Source organism: Protopterus annectens, chromosome 10.part0 (genome assembly GCF_019279795.1).
Source record: "Protopterus annectens isolate FY-2018-M chromosome 10.part0, PAN1.0, whole genome shotgun sequence".
Classification (NCBI taxonomy): domain Eukaryota; kingdom Metazoa; phylum Chordata; order Ceratodontiformes; family Protopteridae; genus Protopterus; species Protopterus annectens.
In genome coordinates, this window is record NC_056744.1 from 1,810,251,374 (window position 1) to 1,810,270,579 (window position 19,206).

Genomic DNA, 19,206 nt, shown 5'->3' on the forward strand with positions numbered 1-19,206 from the left:
GACACTGCCCAGAGGGTCTGTCTGGCCTAGGAATGGCATACTCAATGCAAACCCCGTGCTTGTGTGGACACTGCCCAGAGGGTCTGTCTGGCCTAGGAATGGCATACTCAATGCAAACCCCGTGCTTGTGTGGACACTGCCCAGGGGGTCTGTCTGGCCTAGGAATGGCATACTCAATGCAAACCCTGTGCTTGTGTGGACACTGCCCAGTGGGTCTGTCTGGCCTAGGAATGGCATACTCAATGCAAACTCTGTGCTTGTGCGGACACTGCCCAGAGGGTGTGTCTGGCCTAGGAATGGCATACTCAATGCAAACCCCGTGCTTGCGTGGACACTGCCCAGAGGGTCTGTCTGGCCTAGGAATGGCATACTCAATGCAAACCCCGTGCTTGTGTGGACACTGCCCAGAGGGTCTGTCTGGCCTAGGAATGGCATACTCAATGCAAACCCCGTGCTTGTGTGAACACTGCCCAGAGGGTCTGTCTGGCCTAGGAATGGCATACTCAATGCAAACCCCGTGCTTGTGTGAACACTGCCCAGAGGGTCTGTCTGGCCTAGGAATGGCATACTCAATGCAAACCCTGTGCTTGTGTGGACACTGCCCAGAGGGTCTGTCTGGCCTAGGAATGGCATACTCAATGCAAACCCCGTGCTTGTGTGGACACTGCCCAGAGGGCCTGTCTGGCCTAGGAATGGCATACTCAATGCAAACCTCATGCTTGTGTGGACACTGCCCAGAGGGTCTGTCTGGCCTAAGAATGGCATACTCAATGCAAACCCCGTGCTTGTGTGGACACTGCCCAGAGGGTCTGTCTGGCCTAGGAATGGCATACTCAATGCAAACCCCGTGCTTGTGTGGACACTGCCCAGGGGGTCTGTCTGGCCTAGGAATGGCATACTCAATGCAATCCCCGTGCTTGTGTGGACACTGCCCAGAGGGTCTGTCTGGCCTAGGAATGGCATACTCAATGCAAACCTCATGCTTGTGTGGACACTGCCCAGAGGGTCTGTCTGGCCTAGGAATGGCATACTCAATGCAAACCCCGTGCTTGTGTGGACACTGCCCAGAGGGTCTGTCTGGCCTAGGAATGGCATACTCAATGCAAACCCCGTGCTTGTGTGGACACTGCCCAGAGGTCTGTCTGGCCTAGGGCAGGTACAAATCTCTCTCTTCTTTTTCCTGCTACCTCATTGAATGTTTTTTCTACAAATATCTTGGGGTACCCTCTATACATGAACATTTCCAAAAAACTACGTGCACTTCGAAATGAACACCTTATCTTCCACTGTCATTCTTGTATACAGACATAATTCTGAGTGGTAAGTGGCATTTATAATTCTGAGTGGTAAGTGGCATTTTTTATACAGACATAAATCTCAGTGGATAAGTAGCAGGTTGTGTATACAGACATAAAGCTGAGTGGATAAGTATCATGTATGCATGCAGACATAACCCTCAGTGGTACGTTGCATGTATGTATACAGATATAAATCTCAGTGGATAAGTAGCAGGTATGTATACAGACAAAAAGCTCTGTGGATGTGTAGTAGGTATGTATGAACTAAAACAGCAGCAAAATGGCTACAGTGTAGACGTACCAAAAGCAACAACAGAAAACCACCAAGAGCCACCTGAGAAGGATGCAGGTTTTTTGGAGTCTTTCTGAAGAAGTCAGTCCTGGGTCCTCTCCTGTTTGGTATCCATAAATCTGAGTGCAATTAAAGTGTTTTACGTCAAAAAACCCGCATCCTTCTCTGGTGGCTCTTGGTGTTTTTTTTGTTGTTAGCTGGTATGTATACAGACATAAATCTCAGTAGACAAGTATCATATATGTTCACAGACCTAAACCTCACTGGTAAGTAGCTTGTATCTATACCGACAAAAAGCTCAGTGGATAAAGAGCATGTATGTATACAGACATAAATCTGAGAGGTAAATAGCATTAATGTATACAAACATAAATCTCAGTTGATAAGTGGCATGTATGTATAGAGACATAAATCTGAGTGGATAAGTATCATGTATGCACACAGACATAACCCTCAGTGGTACGTTGCATGTATGTATACAAACATAAATCTCATTGGTAAGTAGCATGTATGTACACATACATGAATCTCAGTGGTAAGTGGCATGTATGTATACAGACATAAATCTCAGTAGTAAGTAGCAGGTATATATACAAACATAAATCTCAGTGGTAAGTGGCATGTATATATATACAGACATAAATCTCAGTGGTAAGTGGCATGTATATATACAGACATAAATCTCTGTGGAAAGTGGCATGTATGTATACAGATATAAATCTCAGTGGTAAGTAGCAGGTCTGTATACAGACATACATCTCAGTGGATAAGTAGCTTGTTTGTATATAGGCATAAATCTCAGTGCAAGTAGCATGTATGTCTTCAGACCTAAATCTCAGTGGATAAGTAGCATGTATTCATGCAGACAAATCTCAGTGTTAAGTAGCAGATATGTATATAGACGTCAATCTCAGTGGATAAATAGCAGGTATGTAAACAGATAAAAATCTCGGTGTGTAAGTAGCATGTATGTATTCAGACATAAATCTCATTGGTAAGTAGCAGGTATGTATACAGACATAGATGTCAGTGGATAAGTGGCATGTACGCATACAGACATAAATCTTAGTGGATAGGTATACCTTTCTGACAACTAACCTTGACCGAAACACTAAAGGCGGAGGCATGTCCATATTCATTAATGATATCCATATCCCCAGGCTAGTTGCTCAGTATAATGCATCCGAGATTATCCAAGTGCAACTAATTCTCGCAAGATCACAATCCAAATTGTAGCTTGCTACAGATCCCCCACCATGCTCCAGGATTCCCACTCCTCATTTCTTGATACACTGGAAAATATACCCTAATAATGGGTGATTTCAACTACCCCACCATTAACTGGGAAAACTACTCATGTACCAACTCTTTTGCTCAACGTTTTCTGGAATTAATAAATTCCAGTGCCTTGGATCAACTTATACACACCCCCACCAGGGGCAGCAATATCCTAGATCTGGTCATTACCAACATGGGCAACTGGTGTTCCACACCAGACGTCAATTCCTTGTTGGTCAGATCTGACCACAAGCTAATCACCCTAGACATCCACATTCTTCCCCCATCCCCATTAGGGAAACCACAGTAAAAGATTTCCCCAAAGCCAACTTCATGCTTCTTAAGACAGAAGTGGCAAACTTCACGACACCCATGCAGATGGACGATAGAGGTACGACTGCTGAATCCTACACAAATGCACTTTATAAGCACTTACACAAGTGCATGGATCATGCAATCCCTAACAGAACCGAGATGGTATCCTCCAAAAAAAGGAAGCCAGTCTGGTGGTCCCCTGCCATAAACAAAGTCTACAACAGAAGAAAGAAACCGTTGCAAAAAAGAGTAAAATCCCATGATTGGAGGAAGTCCCTGGTCAGCCTCAGTAAGAATCTGAGATCCCTCATAAAATCCTCCAAAGCTAGTTACAAAAACAAAATGGGCACTGATTCTAAAGACAACCACAAACCATTCTATAGCTATGAAAAATAATCTCAATGGCAACACTCAGATCTGCTCTGAGTTATAACACTATTGCACTCAATATACAGAACCAGCTGATATTGCCAACATCCTGGCAGATAAGTTCAGTGCTAACTTTATCCCCCTCTCACCACCCTAAAGGGCCATCTCTATACCGGAAGAATACAAAGATCCTGTAATCATGGCTGCACAGGTAAAAAACACACACTCCAAAGTCAAGAACACAGCATCCATGGGACCTGACAACATCCCAGAATGTGTTCTACATGAACTACAGTACAAACTGGCACCCCACCTAAGTACCATGTTCAGTCATAGCCTCCCCTCAGGCTTTGTGCCCACTGAATGGTGCACAGTGACGGTTGTCCCACTCCAGAAAGTGGGAGCCACCACAGACCCGGGAACTACCGCCCCATTAACCTGACGAGCCTGGTCTGCAAGGCTATGGAACATATCATCATGGAACTTATAAACAATGACATTGGTAATCTCCAAACTATGGACCCCACCCAGTTCGGGTTTGTAAAAGGCAGATCATATCTCCTAAACCTGATAGACTTCTTTGAAGCAGTCACACAAGCCATAGATGAGGGTAAGGTGGTTCACACAACCTATCTAGATCTCGCGAAAGCTTTCGACACCATCCCCCACTCTGGAATTATAGATAAACTCACTAAACTAGGTATAAATCCCTATGTCACAAGATGGGTTGCCAACTGGCTCACTGACAGAACCCACAGTGTGAAAGTAGCAGACTGCAAATCCAACTTCAGAACAGTGACAAGTGGAGTACCACAGGGTTCAGTCCTGGGTCCTCTCCTGTTTGGTATCTACTTCTCTGAAGTACAGGCTAACAGTGTAGGTCTTTGGCTAATGAAGTTCGCAGATGAGCCATAATCAAAACTCCTAATGATGTGGACATCCTACAAAAGGGCCTCACTGAGACAGATGCCTGGTGTCAAAGCCATGGCCTCAAGCTCAATGCCAAAAAGTGCATTGTCATCCCTTTTGGTAAAAACTCTGTACCCATGAACTACCACATAGGTGGTAGTCTACTTAACACTGAAAGTGTGATAAGAGACCTTGGGAAACAGGTGGAAAGTTGTCTCTCCTTTGATAATCACATTGCCACAGTAGTCAGGAAATCCTTCTACATGGCACACCTCATCACAAAACATTTCTCATTCAGGAAAAAAGAGGTCATTGTTCCCCTCTACTTGTTACTCATTAGACCCATTATAGAATACAGTGCCCTTTTGGTATGTACCTCACAAGACATCTATAATAACTGTTAAGACTGCAGAAATACCTCACAAAGAGGATTACCGGCCTCAAACAGACTGTCTCAAAAACCGCCAGCTTTACTCTGTCACATATTGCCTACTCAGAGGCAATCTCTGCCTAACATACAAAGCTATGTCAAACCCAGAGCTGTTGGACATGCTCCATCTAAAGAAATCCCAATCCCTCTGAGCTACATGCTCTAGGGACCTACACCTCACCACCACAATAAACAGAACATTCTGGAGGGATAGATTCCTGTTCCAGAGACTTCCCATACTCTGGACAAAACCACCTATTTATACCAAACAAAACTCCTCATTAGCACTCTTCAAGAAAAATCTTGATGATTGGATGAGAGATAAGAAATTCACCCAGAGGATCACTTCTGTGGCTCTGCTCGACAGGGGCATAGGAAAATAATTTTCTTGGGAGGCAAAAGCCAGGGTACCTTTTTGGCTAGGCTTATATAAGCCTTAGGGCCAATAACCTAGTACCTACCTATGAACCTATGTATATATACTGACAATAATCTCAGTGGATAAGTATCATGGATGTATGCAGACATAAATCTCAGTGGATAAGTAGCAGATATGTACACAGACATAAGTCTCAGTGGATAAGTAGCAGGTATGTACACAGACATAAATCTTGGTGGATAAGTAGCAGGTATGTACACAGACATATAATCTCAGTGGATAGGTATCATGTATGTATATAGACACAAATCTCAGTGGTAAGTACCATGTATGTATACAGACATAAATCTCAGTGGAAAGTAGCATGTATGTATACAGACATAAATCTCAGTGGTAAGTAGCAGGTATATATATAGACATAACTCTCAGTGGATAAGTAGCTGGTATGTATACAGATGTAAATCTCAGTGGTAGGTAGCAGGTATGTATACAGACATAAATCTCAGTGGATAGGTAGCAGGTATGTACACAGACATAAAACTCAGTGGATAAGTAGCAGGTATGTATACAGACATAAATCTCAGTGTATAAGTACCATGTTTGTATACAGACATAAATCTCAGTGGTAAGTAACATGTACGTATACGGACATAAATCTCAGTGGATGAGTAGCATGTATGTATACAGACATAAATCTCAGTGGATAAGTAGGAGGTATGTATACAGACATAAATCTCAGTGGATAAGTAGCAGGCATGTATACATATATAAATCTCAGTGGATAAGTAGCATGCACGTACACAGACATAAATCTCAGTTAATAAGTAGCAGGTATGTACACAGACATAAATCTCAGTGGATAAGTAGCAGGTATGTATACAGACATAAATCTCAGTGGTAAGTACCATGTATGTATACAGACACAAATCTCAGTTAATAAGTAGCATGTATGTACACAGACATAAATCTCAGTAGATAAGTAGCATGTATGTACACAGACATAAATCTCAGTGGTAAGTAGCAGGTATGTACACATACATAACTCTCAGTGGATACGTATCATGTATGTACACAGACATAAATTTCAGTGGATAAATAGCATGTATATATACAGACATAAATCTCAGTGGATAAATAGCATGTATGTATACAGACATAAATCTCAGTGGATAAATAGCATGTATGTATATAGACATAAATCTGAGTGGTATGTAACTGTTTCTTCCAGCAATTAATCAGAGTAGGTTATACATATAAAAATAATTTGTTAAGCTTTCTCTTACAGTGCTGTGTAATTAAGCAGGTCACCATTTTGGTCAGCCATAGGGCTCTTTTCTACTTGAGTGTTTGCCTCATTTCCCTGTAACTAAAGTACACTGACTCTTACATTTGTCTCTCTGACCCTAATATTTGCAGGTATACCATGTACCTTTCTGGCTTTCTAATACTCAGACATAGATTCCTGTTGAAAGTTGTACTTAGTTGTCTGACATTTGAACAAGTACCCTTGTAAAAAATCCTCAAACTTCTATACTGTTGGTCGGTCTTTCTGCTACACATAAGTACAATTAAAGTGCTGAGTGCAAATAAAGTGCTGAGTGCAGATTGTAGGCCCTTATATTCAACTTACCTCTGGTGTGGTGTCAAGTCAATCAGGGTATTCCCTGTAACCACTCCTACTGCCTTCTTTTCCCCACCCCTCTTTCCTTAAACAGGTTAAACTGCTACAACGCAGTACAGGCATCATTTTCAAATCTAGGTGCTTAGGATTTCCCTCTCTCTTCCCCCCCTTGGCTGACCTGGTGTGACGCAATATAAGTTTCTTCATTGTATGGATTTTTTTACTGTTTTTTTGTGTGTAACTGAATGACCTGATGCTCCCACCTAAAGCTCTGAAAATTATACTCTAAACTCATAACCTACAGCTAGCAAGTACCCTGCAAGAGTGTAAAACACAGTCTAAAACATAGTGTATAACTTAGTGTAAAATATAGTTTAAAAATACAGTTTAAAAACACAGCCATTAAGTTAACACTAAATACATACCACATGGCTCCAGGAAGCCTAAGAAAACACTTGTAGTCAGTGTTAGCCCCGTTCTGCTCACACTCATCACTACACTTGGCTCGCACTGCTCCCTCCATGCCCCCAATCCCCATCCATCCCTAGTACCACAACATTTATAGTTACTCAACCACACCCCCTGTTATACCATCCTATCAGCTTTCACCTAACATGCTGTCCTATCAGCTTTCACCTAACATACAGTCTCCACCCTGTTGTAACATCCTATCAGCTTTAACCTAACATACTTTCTCCACCCACTCTATTACCTCTAAATTTACCATCAGATCTTCTGCTGTTGTGCCATACAAACAACAGATCCTAACTACTATACTCCTCCTCTCATAATGCTATACTCCTCATTACTACCCATTCTGCTGGCCACTTATTTACTCACCTTGTATGAAAACCAGTTTCTCATTGGTTATCAGTACCCAAAAGGCCATACTATCACCCCAGCTGTAAAGCATCCCACCTTCAGCCATGCTAATAATAATGGGTCCAACTCAACTTCTTGTTCACTCTTTCTGCATACCAACCCCTGGCACATTAGCCCTACAGCTAGACAATACTACAAACTTATAAACAAACTCCTGAAGCTTATCACTAAGCACAGACCTAGCAAAATACTCGGTGGTGATATTCACCCCAGCCCTGGCCTATCCACTTCTGATATATACACCCCCTCTACTTGTAACCTAAGCTATAAAACTATAATCAATAGAGCAACTAACTCTCTCCTGGCCTGTCATCTCAATATTAGAAGCATTAATAACAAGTTACATGAACTGCATGCACTCCTGGCTGTTCACTCCCCTGAGATTCTCTGTCTATATGAAACCTGGTTAAAACCTAACACTACCAACAATGAAGTGCTACCACCTGGGTATAACATACATAGGCTGGATCATATTTCCAGGAAGTGAGGTTGGGTAGCTATGCTCTACAAATATGAGTTAAATGTCACCATAGATGTTACTCAACCACCTCAGATTAATAACTCCGAAATTCTTGCCACTAGATTGCAACTTAACAAAAGTAAATGCATCAATATCATCTGCATGTATATTCCCCCAGGTAACAATACAGGGGTCTATATTAAATTAGAGAATGGTTAGAAAAGCGAACGCTAATTCATAGACCCCTTTTAAGTGAAAGTTTAAAATCTCGAACACCCGGAACAGCGATTTTTTTCACAGGGAAAATAATCGCTGGTCCACAAAAAAATGAAAAAAAAAAAAAAAACTTAAAACATTATCTATGTGGTGGGCTTTGCCCCCCACCCCCCTACTTAAATATACCAACTCCGAGATCACACCACAGTTGAGGAAATAGTGAACTCCCGAAACCGGCCCAGTGTTTTTTTTCCTTGTGAAAAAAATCACTGTGGCGGGTGTTGGAGATTGTCAACTTTCGCTTAATAGGGGTCGATGAATTAGCATTCGCTTTTCTAAGCGTTCGCTAATTCAATATAGACCCCAGTATAGCCACACTTGAAGATACCCTACACTGGTTATCATGTCACTACCCCCAAGAAACCCTACTACTCAGAGATTTTAACATAGACTGGGGCACCTGTTCCTCAGAATCCCCATCTATCCATATTAACCTGCATGCATTTACACAAATCATAACCACCCTACCAGGATAGGTAAACCTAACCAAAAAGAAAGCATACTCGACTGGGTACTTGTAAATAGTAACCCCCAACTGTACACTGCTGGAACCCTCCCCGATGACCTAAGCGACCACCTTCTCACTTATACAGTTAAGCAAAAGTCATTACCCCAACAACAACCCTTACTCAGAAAAGTCAGAAACAAAAAAGACTTTAACCCTGCCAAATTCCAACAGGAACTTAACTCCTGTAACTGGTCTATTCTAAAACACCTCCCCTTAGAGGAAGCAGTTGCATATTTTAACAACAAATTTCTTGAAATCCTTGATTTGCATGCACCGGCCCGTTCAAAAAGAGCAAAAGAAAAAACTGCACCATGGCTTTTTAAAGAGTCTAGACTAAAAATTACCAGTAGAAACAAATTTTGGGCTCTATGGCACTCTACTAAAGACCCACATGATCATGTTAAATACAGGCCAGCTAGGAATGAAACTAAAAAAAATCCATTTTACAAGATAAATACTATTGTAATTTAGAAACAGCAAACCAGAACAATCCTCAGAAGTTCTGGGCAGGTCTGAATAATCTACTTCATACTGGAAAAACCTCTACCCCTGCCCCTGCTGCTACCATTGATAAACCCCCGAGGATGTTTCAGATAGTTTTAACTGTTTCTTTACTGAGACAATTCAAGCCCTAGCTAGCCAATTACCTCCTAGCTCCCCTGGCCCTGATAGTACCATCCCTACGAACTTGCTCTTGTTCAGCTTCCAACCAGTGTCCATGTCACTTATCCGTACCTTGATCAAAAAATTAAAACCCACCACACTCTCCGCTCATCAAGTCCCTGCTGAGTACCTTTAAAAATCAGCTGATGCTGTTGCCTACCCAGTATCAATACTAATTAATCATACCACAGCAAAGGCTAAAATTCCCACCATTTGGAAAACATCCTACGTAATCCCACTACATAATGGAGGCTCATCCACTGAATTCTCCAGTTATAGACCAATAGCTATACTTTCTCCACTTGTAAAGACTATGGAAAATGTATACACAAACAACTTATGCACCACCTAATCCAGAATCACCTCATGGCAGATACCCAACACGGCTTCCATCCACACCACAACACTACTTCAGCCCTTCAGCCATACTAATACCATAAACAATAACCGAATAATAATCGATATCCTCAGCCCTCTTCTTGATCTTTCCAAGACATTTGACATGGTTAACCACCAACTTCTGATACACACCCTGCAAACTTTCTGTCTCAATTCTAAAACCCTTCAATGGTTTAAATCCTTCCTCAATGGGAGGCTGTTCTTTGGCAGAACAAGCTCTCTAACCTATTACCTAACACCCTTGGAGTACCACAAGGCTCCATACTAGGGCCTCCACTGTTTTCCATATTTATTAACAACTTGTATACTGTCATCCCAAATGTCAGCTGTATCCAATATACTGACAACTCCACCCTGATTTGCTCAGCTACATCTCCTACAGATTTATGGTCTGCTACCTAGTCCACCTTTAATACTATAGAAAACTGACTCTGAACGTCGATTGATACTAAATCCCCAAAAAACTAAAATGCTGTTATTCTCACCAACACAAAGGTCTGCTGCTTTTACCTTTACCATAAATGCAAATGATGGCACAATAATATCTCCTGACCCCACTACAAAACTATTAGGTGTCATTATTGATAATAACCTAAAATTCAACCTACATGTAAACCAGTCGATCAAAACCATCAATAAAAAACTAGGATCACTTTACAGAATAAAACCCTTCCTCACCCCTCCAGCCAAAATTGCCATAGCTTGCTCTCACCTACTTTCATCACTTCTATATGCACCCCCCCCACTCTCTAATCTAAACAAGACTGTACTTAATAAACTCTCAACCTGTTATAATCACATTGCCAGGTTTGCCACTGGCCTGACTTTTGGGACACACCACTGCATCAATCTTAACCATTTTAGGTGGCTTGAACTACCCAGTCTAATCCACTATAACCTACTGATTATGACTAATAAAATCCTTTATATTCCAGATAATACTCTGGCACTTAAAAATCCTATCAGCCCCTAAAACAATCCACAACTGCTTCAGTCCTAAAATACCTCACTAAAAGAATCACAGGCCTAAAGCAGATGCCCTATGCTGACCGCCTTAAAAAACTCCAGCTATACTCTGTCGCATATCATCTACTCAGAGGCGATCTGTGCTTAACATACAAAGCCATGTCAAACCCAGAACTGTTGGACATGCTACACTTAAAGAAATCCCAATCCCTCAGAGCTATACACTCCAGGGATCTAAACCTTGTCATCACAATAAACAAAACATTCTGGAGGGATAGGTTCCTGACCCAGAGACTCCCCAGACTCTGGAATAGACTGCCCATACATGTCAAGCAGAGTGCCTCTTTGGCCCTCTTCAAAAGGAACCTTGACGACTGGATGGGAGAAAAGAAATTCACCCCGGGATCACATAGTTTGCCTGCTAGACAGGGGTCCTTAGAAGTAAATAGTGTGGGAAGAAATAGCCAGGAATTGTTATGGCTAGGCTTGCATAGGCCCCAAGGCCGATAGCCTAGTACCAACATATGAACCTATGATCCTCGAACAGACTACTAATTCAGACAATCAAAATTAACAATGCAGCCAGTGATTCCTCTTTGCAAACTCTGCAGGCAGAGCCTGGAACTTACTTCCAGTTGATATTACTTTTCTCTCCTCCCTCGCCAATTTAAAAATAAACTCAAACAACATCTGGCACTAAACTGGCTTTGCCACTGCAACAAGCCTGGCTAACTCTCATCAAGAATGTGAAAACTCTATTAATTAGATTACTGTTGAACTTATCCCTGACTGTCACCAGGGAGTAACTCTAACCTGCTGAACTTGTCTATTCATGTTTGCTTATGCATTCTTTGTCTATACCATATTTGTAATATATTTTCATTGTTTTTATTGTATCTGCTTACCTTGAAGCTTTTCTCCCCGGGCCTCCACTGAAAATGGACATGAATCCATTCAGACTATCCCAGTCAACAAATGTAAAATAAATAAAATAAATAAATAAACAAAAAATGTAGAATGTATGTACACAGGCATAAATCTCAGTGGTAAGTAGCAGGTATGTATACAGACATAAATCTCAGTGGATACGTAGCATATATATATATACAGACATAATTCTCAGTGCATAAGTAACATGTATGTATACAGACATAAATCTAAGTGCATAAGTAGCATGTATGTACACAGACATAAATCTCAGTGGTAAGTAGCTTGTATGTATAGAGACACAAATCTCAGTGGGTAAGTAGCAGGTATGTACACAGACATAAATCTCAGTGGATAAGTGACATGTATGTATACAGACATAAATCTCAGTGGTAAGTAGCAGGTATGTATACAGACATAAATCTCAGTGGATGAGTAGCATGTATGTATACAGACATAAATCTCAGTGGATAAGTAGGAGGTATGTATACAGACATAAATCTCAGTGGATAAGTAGCAGGCATGTATACAGATATAAATCTCAGTGGATAAGTAGCATGCACGTACACAGACATAAATCTCAGTTAATAAGTAGCAGGTATGTACACAGACATAAATCTCAGTGGATAAGTAGCAGGTATGTATACAGACATAAATCTCAGTGGTAAGTACCATGTATGTATACAGACATAAATCTCAGTGGTAAGTACCATGTATGTATACAGACACAAATCTCAGTTAATAAGTAGCATGTATGTACACAGACATAAATCTCAGTAGATAAGTAGCATGTATGTACACAGACATAAATCTCAGTGGTAAGTAGCAGGTATGTACACATGCATAACTCTCAGTGGATACGTATCATGTATGTACACAGACATAAATTTCAGTGGATAAATAGCATGTATATATACAGACATAAATCTCAGTGGATAAATAGCATGTATGTATACAGACATAAATCTCAGTGGATAAATAGCATGTATGTATATAGACATAAATCTGAGTGGTATGTAACTGTTTCTTCCAGCAATTAATCAGAGTAGGTTATACATATAAAAATAATTTGTTAAGCTTTCTCTTACAGTGCTGTGTAATTAAGCAGGTCACCATTTTGGTCAGCCATAGGGCTCTTTTCTACTTGAGTGTTTGCCTCATTTCCCTGTAACTAAAGTACACTGACTCTTACATTTGTCTCTCTGACCCTAATTTTTACAGGTATACCATGTACCTTTCTGGCTTTCTAATACTCAGACATAGATTCCTGTTGAAAGTTGTACTTAGTTGTCTGACATTTGAACAAGTACCCTTGTAAAAAATCCTCAAACTTCTATACTGTTGGTCGGTCTTTTCTGCTAAACATAAGTAAAATTAAAGTGCTGAGTGCAAATAAAGTGCTGAGTGCAGATTGTAGGCCCTTATATTCAACTTACCTCTGGTGTGGTGTCAAGTCAATCAGGTATTCCTCTAACCACTCCCACAGCCTTCTCTTTTCCCCCACCCCTCTTTCCTTAAACAGGTTAAACTGCTACAACGCAGTACAGGCATCATTTTCAAATCTAGGTGCTTAGGATTTCCCTCTCTCTTCCCCTTGACTGACCTGGTGTGACCCAATGTAAGTTTCTTTATTGTATGGAGTTTTTTTTACTGTTTTTGTGTGTAACTGAATGACCTGATGCTCCCACCTAAAGCTCTGAAAATTATACTCTAAACTCATAACCTACAGCTAGCAAATATCCTGCAAGAGTATAAAACACAGTCTAAAATACAGTGTATAACTTAGTGTAAAATATAGTTTAAAAATACAGTTTAAAACACAACCATTAAGTTAACACTAAATACATACCATACGGCTCCAGGAAGCCTAAGAAAACACTTGTAGTCAGTGTTAGCCCCGTTCTGCTCACACTCACTACACTTGGCCTGCACTGCTCCCCTCCATGCCCCCAATCCCCATCCATCCCTAGTACCACAACATTTATAGTTACTCAACCACACCCCTGTTATACCATCCTATCAGCTTTCACCTAACATGCTGTCCTATCAGCTTTCACCTAACATACAGTCTCCACCCTGTTGTAACATCCTATCAGCTTTAACCTAACATACTTTCTCCACCCACTCTATTACCTCTAAATTTACCATCAGATCTTCTGCTGTTGTGCCATACAAACAACAGATCCTAACTACTATACTCCTCCTCTCATAATGCTATACTCCTCATTACTACCCATTCTGCTGGCCACTTATTTACTCACCTTGTATGAAAACCAGTTTCTCATTGGTTATCAGTACCCAAAAGGCCATACTATCACCCCAGCTGTAAAGCATCCCACCTTCAGCCATGCTAATAATAATGGGTCCAACTCAACTTCTTGTTCACTCTTTCTGCATACCAACCCTGGCACATTAGCCCTACAGCTAGACAATACTACAAACTTATAAACAAACTCCTGAAGCTTATCACTAAGCACAGACCTAGCAAAATACTCGGTGGTGATATTCACCCCAGCCCTGGCCTATCCACTTCTGATATATACACCCCTCTACTTGTAACCTAAGCTATAAAACTATAATCAATAGAGCAACTAACTCTCTCCTGGCCTGTCATCTCAATATTAGAAGCATTAATAACAAGTTACATGAACTGCATGCACTCCTGGCTGTTCACTCCCCTGAGATTCTCTGTCTATATGAAACCTGGTTAAAACCTAACACTACCAACAATGAAGTGCTACCACCTGGGTATAACATACATAGGCTGGATCATATTTCCAGGAAGCGGGTTGGGTAGCTATGCTCTACAAATATGAGTTAAATGTCACCATAGATGTTACTCAACCACCTCAGATTAATAACTCAAATTCTTGCCACTAGATTGCAACTTAACAAAAGTAAATGCATCAATATCATCTGCATGTATATTCCCCCAGGTAACAATACAGGGGTCTATATTAAATTAGAGAATGGTTAGAAAAGCTTAACGCTAATTCATAGACCCCTTTTAAGTGAAAGTTTAAAATCTGAACACCGAACAGCGATTTTTCACAGGGAAAATAATCGCTGGTCCACAAAAAAATGAAAAAAAAAAAAAAAAAAACTTAAAACATTATCTAATGTGGGGGGGGGGCTTTGCCCCCCACCCCCCTACTTAAATATACCAACTCCGAGCTCACACCACAGTTGGGGAAATAGTGAACTCGAAACCGGCCCAGTGTTTTTTTTCCTTGTGAAAAAAATCACTGTGGCGGGTGTTGGAGATTGTCAACTTTCGCTTAATAGGGGTCGATGAATTAGCATTCGCTTTTCTAAGCGTTCGCTAATTCAATATAGACCCCAGTATAGCCACACTTGAAGATACCCTACACTGGTTATCATGTCACTACCCCCAAGAAACCCTACTACTCAGAGATTTTAACATAGACTGGGGCACCTGTTCCTCAGAATCCCCATCTATCCATATTAACCTGCATGCATTTACACAAATCATAACCACCCTACCAGGATAGGTAAACCTAACCAAAAAGAAAGCATACTCGACTGGGTACTTGTAAATAGTAACCCCCAACTGTACACTGCTGGAACCCTCCCCGATGACCTAAGCGACCACCTTCTCACTTATACAGTTAAGCAAAAAGTCATTACCCCCAACAACCCTTACTCAGAAAAGTCAGAAACAAAAAAGACTTTAACCCTGCCAAATTCCAACAGGAACTTAACTCCTGTAACTGGTCTATTCTAAAACACCTCCCCTTAGAGGAAGCAGTTGCATATTTTAACAACAAATTTCTTGAAATCCTTGATTTGCATGCACCGGCCCGTTCAAAAAGAGCAAAAGAAAAAAACTGCACCATGGCTTTTTAAAGAGTCTAGACTAAAAATTACCAGTAGAAACAAATTTTGGGCTCTATGGCACTCTACTAAAGACCCACATGATCATGTTAAATACAGGCCAGCTAGGAATGAAACTAAAAAAAATCCATTTTACAAGATAAATACTATTGTAATTTAGAAACAGCAAACCAGAACAATCCTCAGAAGTTCTGGGCAGGTCTGAATAATCTACTTCATACTGGAAAAACCTCTACCCCTGCCCCTGCTGCTACCATTGATAAACCCCCGAGGATGTTTCAGATAGTTTTAACTGTTTATTTACTGAGACAATTCAAGCCCTAGCTAGCCAATTACCTCCTAGCTCCTCTGGCCCTGATAGTACCATCCCTACGAACTTGCTCTTGTTCAGCTTCCAACCAGTGTCCATGTCACTTATCCGTACCTTGATCAAAAAATTAAAACCCACCACACTCTCCGCTCATCAAGTCCCTGCTGAGTACCTTTAAAAATCAGCTGATGCTGTTGCCTACCCAGTATCAATACTAATTAATCATACCACAGCAAAGGCTAAAATTCCCACCATTTGGAAAACATCCTACGTAATCCCACTACATAATGGAGGCTCATCCACTGAATTCTCCAGTTATAGACCAATAGCTATACTTTCTCCACTTGTAAAGACTATGGAAAAATGTATACACAAACAACTTATGCACCACCTAATCCAGAATCACCTCATGGCAGATACCCAACACGGCTTCCATCCACACCACAACACTACTTCAGCCCTTCAGCCATACTAATACCATAAACAATAACCGTAACAATAATCGCATATCCTCAGCCCTCTTCTTGGATCTTTCCAAGACATTTGACATGGTTAACCACCAACTTCTGATACACACCCTGCAAACTTTCTGTCTCAATTCTAAAACCCTTCAATGGTTTAAATCCTTCCTCAATGGGAGGCTGTTCTTTGGCAGAACAAGCTCTCTAACCTATTACCTAACACCCTTGGAGTACCACAAGGCTCCATACTAGGGCCTCCACTGTTTTCCATATTTATTAACAACTTGTATACTGTCATCCCAAATGTCAGCTGTATCCAATATACTGACAACTCCACCCTGATTTGCTCAGCTACATCTCCTACAGATTTATGGTCTGCTACCTAGTCCACCTTTAATACTATAGAAAACTGACTCTGAACGTCGATTGATACTAAATCCCCAAAAACTAAAATGCTGTTATTCTCACCAACACAAAGGTCTGCTGCTTTTACCTTTACCATAAATGCAAATGATGGCACAATAATATCTCCTGACCCCACTACAAAACTATTAGGTGTCATTATTGATAATAACCTAAAATTCAACCTACATGTAAACCAGTCGATCAAAACCATCAATAAAAAACTAGGATCACTTTACAGAATAAAACCCTTCCTCACCCCTCCAGCCAAAATTGCCATAGCTTGCTCTCACCTACTTTCATCACTTCTATATGCACCCCCCCCACTCTCTAATCTAAACAAGACTGTACTTAATAAACTCTCAACCTGTTATAATCACATTGCCAGGTTTGCCACTGGCCTGACTTTTGGGACACACCACTGCATCAATCTTAACCATTTTAGGTGGCTTGAACTACCCAGTCTAATCCACTATAACCTACTGATTATGACTAATAAAATCCTTTATATTCCAGATAATACTCTGGCACTTAAAAATCCTATCAGCCCCTAAAACAATCCACAACTGCTTCAGTCCTAAAATACCTCACTAAAAGAATCACAGGCCTAAAGCAGATGCCCTATGCTGACCGCCTTAAAAAACTCCAGCTATACTCTGTCGCATATCATCTACTCAGAGGCGATCTGTGCTTAACATACAAAGCCATGTCAAACCCAGAACTGTTGGACATGCTACACTTAAAGAAATCCCAATCCCTCAGAGCTATACACTCCAGGGATCTAAACCTTGTCATCACAATAAACAAAACATTCTGGAGGGATAGGTTCCTGACCCAGAGACTCCCCAGACTCTGGAATAGACTGCCCATACATGTCAAGCAGAGTGCCTCTTTGGCCCTCTTCAAAAGGAACCTTGACGACTGGATGGGAGAAAAGAAATTCACCCCGGGATCACATAGTTTGCCTGCTAGACAGGGGTCCTTAGAAGTAAATAGTGTGGGAAGAAATAGCCAGGGAATTGTTATGGCTAGGCTTGCATAGGCCCTAAGGCCGATAGCCTAGTACCAACATATGAACCTATGATCCTCGAACAGACTACTAATTCAGACAATCAAAATTAACAATGCAGCCAGTGATTCCCTCTTTGCAAACTCTGCAGGCAGAGCCTGGAACTTACTTCCAGTTGATATTACTTTTCTCTCCTCCCTCGGCCAATTTAAAAATAAACTCAAACAACATCTGGCACTAAACTGGCTTTGCCACTGCAACAAGCCTGGCTAACTCTCATCAAGAATGTGAAAACTCTATTAATTAGATTACTGTTGAACTTATCCCTGACTGTCACCAGGGAGTAACTCTAACCTGCTGAACTTGTCTATTCATGTTTGCTTATGCATTCTTTGTCTATACCATATTTGTAATATATTTTCATTGTTTTTATTGTATCTGCTTACCTTGAAGCTTTTCTCCCCGGGCCTCCGCTGAAAATGGACATGAATCCATTCAGACTATCCCAGTCAACAAATGTAAAATAAATAAAATAAATAAATAAACAAAAAATGTAGAATGTATGTACACAGGCATAAATCTCAGTGGTAAGTAGCAGGTATGTATACAGACATAAATCTCAGTGGATACGTAGCATATATATATATACAGACATAATTCTCAGTGCATAAGTAACATGTATGTATACAGACATAAATCTAAGTGCATAAGTAGCATGTATGTACACAGACATAAATCTCAGTGGTAAGTAGCTTGTATGTATAGAGACACAAATCTCAGTGGGTAAGTAGCAGGTATGTACACAGACATAAATCTCAGTGGATAAGTGACATGTATGTATACAGACATAAATCTCAGTGGTAAGTAGCAGGTATGTATACAGACATAAATCTCAGTGGATGAGTAGCATGTATGTATACAGACATAAATCTCAGTGGATAAGTAGGAGGTATGTATACAGACATAAATCTCAGTGGATAAGTAGCAGGCATGTATACAGATATAAATCTCAGTGGATAAGTAGCATGCATACACAGACATAAATCTCAGTTAATAAGTAGCAGGTATGTACACAGACATAAATCTCAGTGGATAAGTAGCAGGTATGTATACAGACATAAATCTCAGTGGTAAGTACCATGTATGTATACAGACATAAATCTCAGTGGTAAGTACCATGTATGTATACAGACACAA